The sequence below is a fragment of the Myodes glareolus genome, chromosome 25 (genome assembly GCF_982192425.1).
Source record: "Myodes glareolus chromosome 25, mMyoGla1.1, whole genome shotgun sequence".
In the NCBI taxonomy this organism is placed as follows: Eukaryota; Metazoa; Chordata; class Mammalia; order Rodentia; family Cricetidae; genus Myodes; species Myodes glareolus.
Window position 1 is genome coordinate 3,717,209 of NC_142050.1, and position 7,341 is coordinate 3,724,549.

A 7,341-nucleotide genomic window follows, 5' to 3' on the forward strand; every position below is an offset into this window, starting at 1 on the left:
CCTATACTGTTATTACTAACTAACTCTTGCATTTAAATTGACCCATATCTATTAATCTGTGTTTTGCCACATGGCCCTGGCTTTTACCAGTCTGCTGTCATCTTATTTCTTGGATGGTTGGCTTGTCTCTTTCAACTCTTCCCTGTTTTTCTCCCTGTATTCAGTTTGGCTTTCCCAGCTGGTTATATTCTGCCTTGTTATAGGGTAAAGCAGCTTTAATTATCAACCAATAAGAACAACATATATTCACAGCATACAGAAGGGTTATCCCACAACAAATATTGGTGGAAGCTGAGGCAGGAAGACCATTACTTGAATGCCAGCTTATACATACAGAGACCCTTTGCCTCAGAAACAAAACAAAAAAACAAGACAAACAGCAATATCAAAATAAAAACCCAGAGGGAAAAAGAAGTAAGCCTCAAGGAGGAAGAATATTTTTTAACCCATCAGCATGGTTCTGTTACTGGTCTGATATTAATAGTGTAGACAATAGTCAGCCATTTTCTTAAAACAACAGAAACTTAAGTTTCAGGATTTTAGAAACTAGGAAGTTCAAAATAAGGGCACCAATATGGCCTCTTTCTGATGAGAGTCCTTCTGGTGAATTGTCAATGGCTGCCTGTTTGCTCTACTCACTTGTATGAAAAAGGATGTTTTGGGGTCTTCACCCTCCAGGCAAAAACACAAATCTCAATATGGGGTTTTCATCCTCATCACATCATCTGAACCTAATTGCCTATCAGAAATTCCACCTTGTTACATGATCCTACTAAGAGTTAGACTTCCACATATAAATTTTTAAAGAAACACAGTATCTCTGGGAAGAAGTACTGGGACAATAATGGGAATAGAATGGCCATGGATAATCATTTATAAGTTTTCCAAGATGTTTAACAATAAAAAACATGGCCAACAATCAAGATTAGCAAGCCAATATGAGATGTTTCAACAAGATTTCCATTTGGTTTGGTGAGTTGTATGATTCTGGAAATATATATATTTTTTGTTAATTTTTCCACCTTATCCTGCTGCAATTAGGTACTAGGTTTTACTTTGAAAAACACAGATTTAGATAATCTGTAAAGTTATTTAAATGTCTAAAATGCTGATTATACTGAAGAATTTACCAGAAGTCCATTGTATTTGTCTTTGTATAAGAATACAGTGTGAAGAAAAAACATTGTGGTGACTTACGAATCTGAGGAAGAATTATACACGATGTTTAGCATTATAGAAAAGGCATTATAAAAAAAGAGGCAAATAGGAAAAGACAGAAAGGATGGAGGAGAGGAAGGGAGGGATAGAGGGAAGAGAATTTGAGAACAACTTGTTCTTTTACTTGGCAAAATAAATCTATTTTTCCTAGGGTAGATATTAAAGTTAATAGATCCTCATTTTCACGTTTCATCTTCTTTCCTTTTCTTATTTATTTATATTTTCTCTGGCACATTAAGATGCAATTTTGTCTAATTCTTACATGATCAGCACCATTGGTAAATATTTATGTGTACCTATATATACTAGTTATTATTTCTTCCTTGTATTTTCAACTCAATTTTATAAGATGGTCTAGGTCACAGTGTAAGCTGTGCAGTTCAAATTGCTTCTAATTAGAGTATCAGCCACATTTGCTTTTTAATAGTGCCCTTGGGCTATTTGGTTCCATTAGTATGTTTAAAAAATGGACCAATATAGAGAAAGAAGTCAGACTATATTATATCTATAGTTTTCTACAGTCTGCTGAGAAGACTTTCTTGTTTTCATTTCTTCCTATTTTTTCCTACTTTTTTTTTTACTTCCTATTTCTTCCTACTATTTCATTGGTACATACCCACCAGTAATAATTTGCAAGACCCATCAACTGGATCAATACAGCAATATAAACTTAGTGATCAATCTTCCTTCCAATCTACTTCTTAATATTAGAAGAAATGGTTTCCTGGAGTAGTAGACATGTCTGTTTTCAAAAGCTCTTGGCCAGCATCCAGGTCAAGACCTATTAAATTAAGCTTCTGAGAAGCCAAACAATTTAAATACCCTGGAGTTAAATTAAAGAGCTCTATTCAAGAAGACATCAGCAAAGGTGGTAGACTTTCCACAGGCCCATTAACAATTCATGAATCCTCAGCAAATGCTGATGAGTTAATTTGATCATCACAGTTAAAACAAATGCTACTCAGATTCTGCTACTTTTTCTTCTTAATCCACAAAATTTAATTTGCTCTTTTTTTAGTCATTAAGGAATAAAGAGGGTTTTGGAATTACACTGGGCTAGTTCGTGCCCCAGGCTCACTCCTTATTAACAGTGTTAGCATGGTTATATAACCTCTCTATGATTCGATTTTACTTTATTTCCACAAAGTAAGGAAAAGAGAAGCCTATCTCAGGGAAGTATTGTAAGAATTGACACAAAGCTAATATGAGAGTCAATATCACATTCTTAATACAGTTTCTAGTATATGCATTGCTCTTAATAAAGATTGGCTATTAATTAGTGGCAGGCCACTAAGTGTTGCCAAATATCCATACCTCTTTCTTTACCCTATTTATTGTTTCTCCTTAAACTGTAGTAAAAACTCCCTATCTTCTGTCTCCCACCTACTACTTCTGTAACCACCTTTTCTAACAATGAATATGACTCTTGAAAGCAATATTTCATGGGGTGGTGAGGTAGCTCAGTACATAAAGTACTAGATTAATACATATAATGGGATGGTTAATTCTAACTCCTACTTTTTTTTTTTTAACATAAAGTGTATTCCCATAGTGGGAACAAGGTAAGGCAGGAATTCTTCAATTGTTTCACTTAAGACTTTTTCACCCAATAAATTGTTATGTGACCCAGGAATGTAGCTATATTAAAATGGTATAGGAATCAAACATTTACTGATCATAAATCACAATGTATTTTTGTTTGTTTGTTTTTGAGACAGGATCTGGCTATGTATCTCTGAATAACTCACTATGGAATTAGACTGGCCTTGAACTCTTGGCAATCATCCAATCTCATTCTCATGACTACTGGTATTACAGAAGTGTTCCACCATGCCTGGCCTAAGAAATTTATTTTAAGTAGCAATAGGTAGCCCAGATCTCACTATATAATTAGGCTGGTCTTAGACTTGTGATAGTTCTCCTGACTCAAACTCCTGACTTTTGGAAATTACATGTGTGTACCACCATGTCTAGTCTAAGAAATTTGGTTTAAAATAATTTTCTGAAATTTGTATAAATTTTTACCATTTATTACAGATGAAATTAAATTTGCAAACAGATGAACTGAATAGAATTGTAGTATAAAATGATAAGGGGATAAGGGAAGATTATAGGGAGTGTTAAGATTATAACACTAAGTGCCATTTGAAGGTTCATATAGTAACCTACTACAGTAGAAGCTTCTTAAAATATATACATATATGGAAGAAATTTCATTGGAATTCCAAAATAATGGAGACAATGGTTAACATTTGTAGTATGAGGGCTGGCTTGTTGGGGTTTCTGTCCCTCCCAGTACCCCAACAGCTGGCAAGCAACAAAGAAAATCACACACAAGACTCCATAAGATTATAAACTGATTGGCCCATTAGGTCAGGCTTCTTATTAGTCCTTGTAACTTATATTAATCCATTATCATTATCTATGTTAGCCATAATGGCTCAGTACCTTTTCCAGCTGGGCAGCTTACATGTTTCCTCTCCAGTGGTCTGCGCAGGAGTGGCTGAGAGAGAGCTTCTGCTTCCAGAATACTCCCAGTCTCTTTGCTCCACCCCTACTTCCTGTCTGGCTTTCCTGCCTATACTGCCTGCCTGGCCAATCAGCGTTTTATTAAAATATGATTGACAGAATACAGATAATTCTCCTGCACCATTTCCCTCTTTTTTTTTTTTTAAACAAAGAAAAATACCCATAGTCCATTTGTTGGGAATGTGGGCGTAGTATTTCAGGCTACTTCCTGCTGGTTGGGGGCGCTGATGATCTTATGGGGACCTAAAGAAAACTTAGAGTTATAATTCAAGTCCTGACTGGAGTATCCTGTGAGTCTCGATCATCTCAGGCAACAGTCTTGGATCAGTTCTGGATGTAGACCTCTGTCATCTGGGCCATCTGTTCCTATCGGAGATTTTTCAGGTGGCCTCCCTTGGTCAAAGGTGATTATTCTTAACTCTGAATAAATCCAGAGTCTCTCGTTTTCTGTGGAAACAAAAGCAAAATCTCTTCTCCAAAGTAACATACCTTTTGACTTCAGTTTTGAAGCCAAGGTATTTTCAAAATTCCTATCTTGGGTTAGTTCAGCAGCATTTATAAACAAAAGTCTTTTAGCAGTTGTTGCTCCTTCCTCAGCAATCAAACAATTTAAAGAGAGCATAAAAGCATACAGTATGAAGATTCTCTGTGCATTTTCCATCTTTATGTGGCTTTATTTTAACCTCTATTTCTTTTATTTTTATTTTTACTTTTTGAGACAGGATCTTTGTATATCTTTGTCCTGGAATAACACTGTAGACCAGGCTGTCTTTGAACTCACAGAGATCCTCCTGTCTCTGCCTCCCCAGTGCTGGGATTAAAGGTGTATGCTATCACACCTTGAACTCACAGAGATCTGTCTCTGCCTCCCAGGCATTGGGATTAAAGGTGTGTACTATCACACCCAACTACTTTCTTTCTTTCTTTTTACTTTAAGAACTTTAACTTTTATCCTGAATATATTTTTAACACACTGTAAACCATTTAGAGGTTTTCTTCCTCTTTGAATCTCTCTTTACTGTATCTCTCTCTCTTTTTTGACCACATGAGTCTTTAAGGAGAGGACTAAAACTGTGACTTTTACGGCTGAAATTAGCCCATTCCGTAACTTTCCAGGCTCATGGCTGAGATACCAGCCAGAGTTGTGTTCACTGCCACAACTCTATGGCATTTCAAGGTCCTTGCTAGCAAGCAAGCTGCAGCATTCTGCTCACAGACCACACTCAGTCGGACTGCCTGCCTGAAAGAGTCAGAGTTTGCTCTGGCAGGACAGCCCAGAAAGCCGGCATTTTAAAACAGCACAGCTTTTCTCCTGCTACAGCTGAAAACTGAAAAGAATGCATTCAGCTTTTCATCAACACCATTTAAGTGTTTTGTGGCAGGACCTCTTTAAAGAGCTGCAAGGTTTTGCAGCTAAAGCTGAGTCAGGAAGCCTCTCTTAAATGAGAGCGCTTGCTTGCCTCTAGCAAGCAAAGTAAACCTGAGAAATTGCTGCCACCAAGAAGCCATGCTTTACTCTATTCTTTTCCAAGCTTTCTCAGGCTTTCTGTGGATTCAGTTATCCACGTCTGGGCGCCATATGTAGTATGAGGGCTGGCTTGTTGGGGTTTCTGTCCCTCCCAGTACCCCAACAGCTGGCAAGCAACAAAGAAAATCACACACAAGACTCCATAAGATTATAAACTGATTGGCCCATTAGGTCAGGCTTCTTATTAGTCCTTGTAACTTATATTAATCCATTATCATTATCTATGTTAGCCATAATGGCTCAGTACCTTTTCCAGCTGGGCAGCTTACATGTTTCCTCTCCAGTGGTCTGCGCAGGAGTGGCTGAGAGAGAGCTTCTGCTTCCAGAATACTCCCAGTCTCTTTGCTCCACCCCTACTTCCTGTCTGGCTTTCCTGCCTATACTGCCTGCCTGGCCAATCAGCGTTTTATTAAAATATGATTGACAGAATACAGATAATTCTCCTGCACCAAACATTGTCATTAACATTCCAAATTAATGGAGATAATGTCCAATTTAACATCTTTTACCACCAAGTAGAACAACAAGTACTGGGAATGAGCAGCATCTAATTGAATCATTGGTGAAAGGAGACCCATGAAAATGCTCAAATACCTCAAGCTATTGCCAAAGATATTTGTTGCTCTCCACAAACTGATAGTAAGATCCTATTGCTGAAGACAACACTTAAATACTCTGTGAACATGCTGAAGTTGAGCTGGTGCCTAACTAAAGCCTTCTTCGCTGCTACTGAATTACTGAATACTATTGATCATTCTGGAAGGTACTCTGCATGCTATCAGAGGAGAAAGATGAACACCAATCCAGAAACAAACCCTAGGATCTACAATGGTGACCTGCACATATGGTATGCTGGTGCAATAGTGGCAAAGATATTGTGGGAGCAATCAACTACGATCTGATTGGAATTAAGAGCCACTCTAAGAGATGGAACCAATTCCTGATACTGCTTTGTGTGGGCAAGAACATGAGATTAGACAGACCATGCAACAAGGGAAAATTGACTCATAACAGTATTCTGCTATACCCATCATAGATCAGTGCCTCAGTCAATCATCAAAGATTGACGGCTAAAAAATGTGCAGAGGGAGAGATCTTGGAATACTTAGACCTAAACTGGAAATCTTTATTCAAACACTCTGATCAGTACTCAGGGAACTTTGTGGAAGAAGAGGCAGAAAGATTATAAGATGTCAGTGAATGCTGTGGGAACTCCTTCAGTCAATAGTCTTTATGATTCCAGCCCACTTGGGCGTGGTCTCTTACATTATAAATGCAGTCTGAAGGCTTTCATGCTCTCTCTCCCAGCTGCTGGATTTGGTTCAGGGTCCCTGTTCATGCAGACAACTAAATAAATAAATAAATAACCCTTCATTATATTCAATTTTGAGCTAGTGTGGAATTACTTTATACTATCCATCTTCATCTGACACCTACATGAATCCCAAATTCACACCAACCTGGATAGGCCCAAAATTCAAAAGGTTCATGGCTCAGGAGGTCTCCCACCATTGCCCACTTGACTTAATTTCACCTACTAAGTGGTTTTTTGCAAAAACCCCACCACAGGGGAGCTACCACGGAGCAACATGGCAATTTCCCAGACTCTCACATGCTTGCCTGAACCTCTCCCCACCCTGCCGCTTTCCCAACCCTGTGGTGACTTGTGCAGATTTTGGATAGGGTTCCCTGCTGGTGATCTCTGTGCTCCTTGATATTCTGGCCACCAATAAACTCTCCCTGTGTATGGAATTGATTTAATTGTTCTATTGTCAAGAAAAGCATATCTGTCAGTATTTAACCAGCCACCAATGCACAGAACCAAAGCAGTGCAAGACTGTTTGCATTGATGCTGGTCATGTCTCTCTGCTGCCAGTTGCATTTTTCTGCCATGCGACTGCAACTTTGACACCTGCTTGTCAATGCAGATTATTACACCTACAACAATTTACTGAAATCTCCTATTAGAGGTATGTACATTAATAAATTTGAAAGTTATATGATGGCAAGCACTATTACCATTCAGGAATTTAATAACCTTTGTGCTTATACTATGGATGGTATTC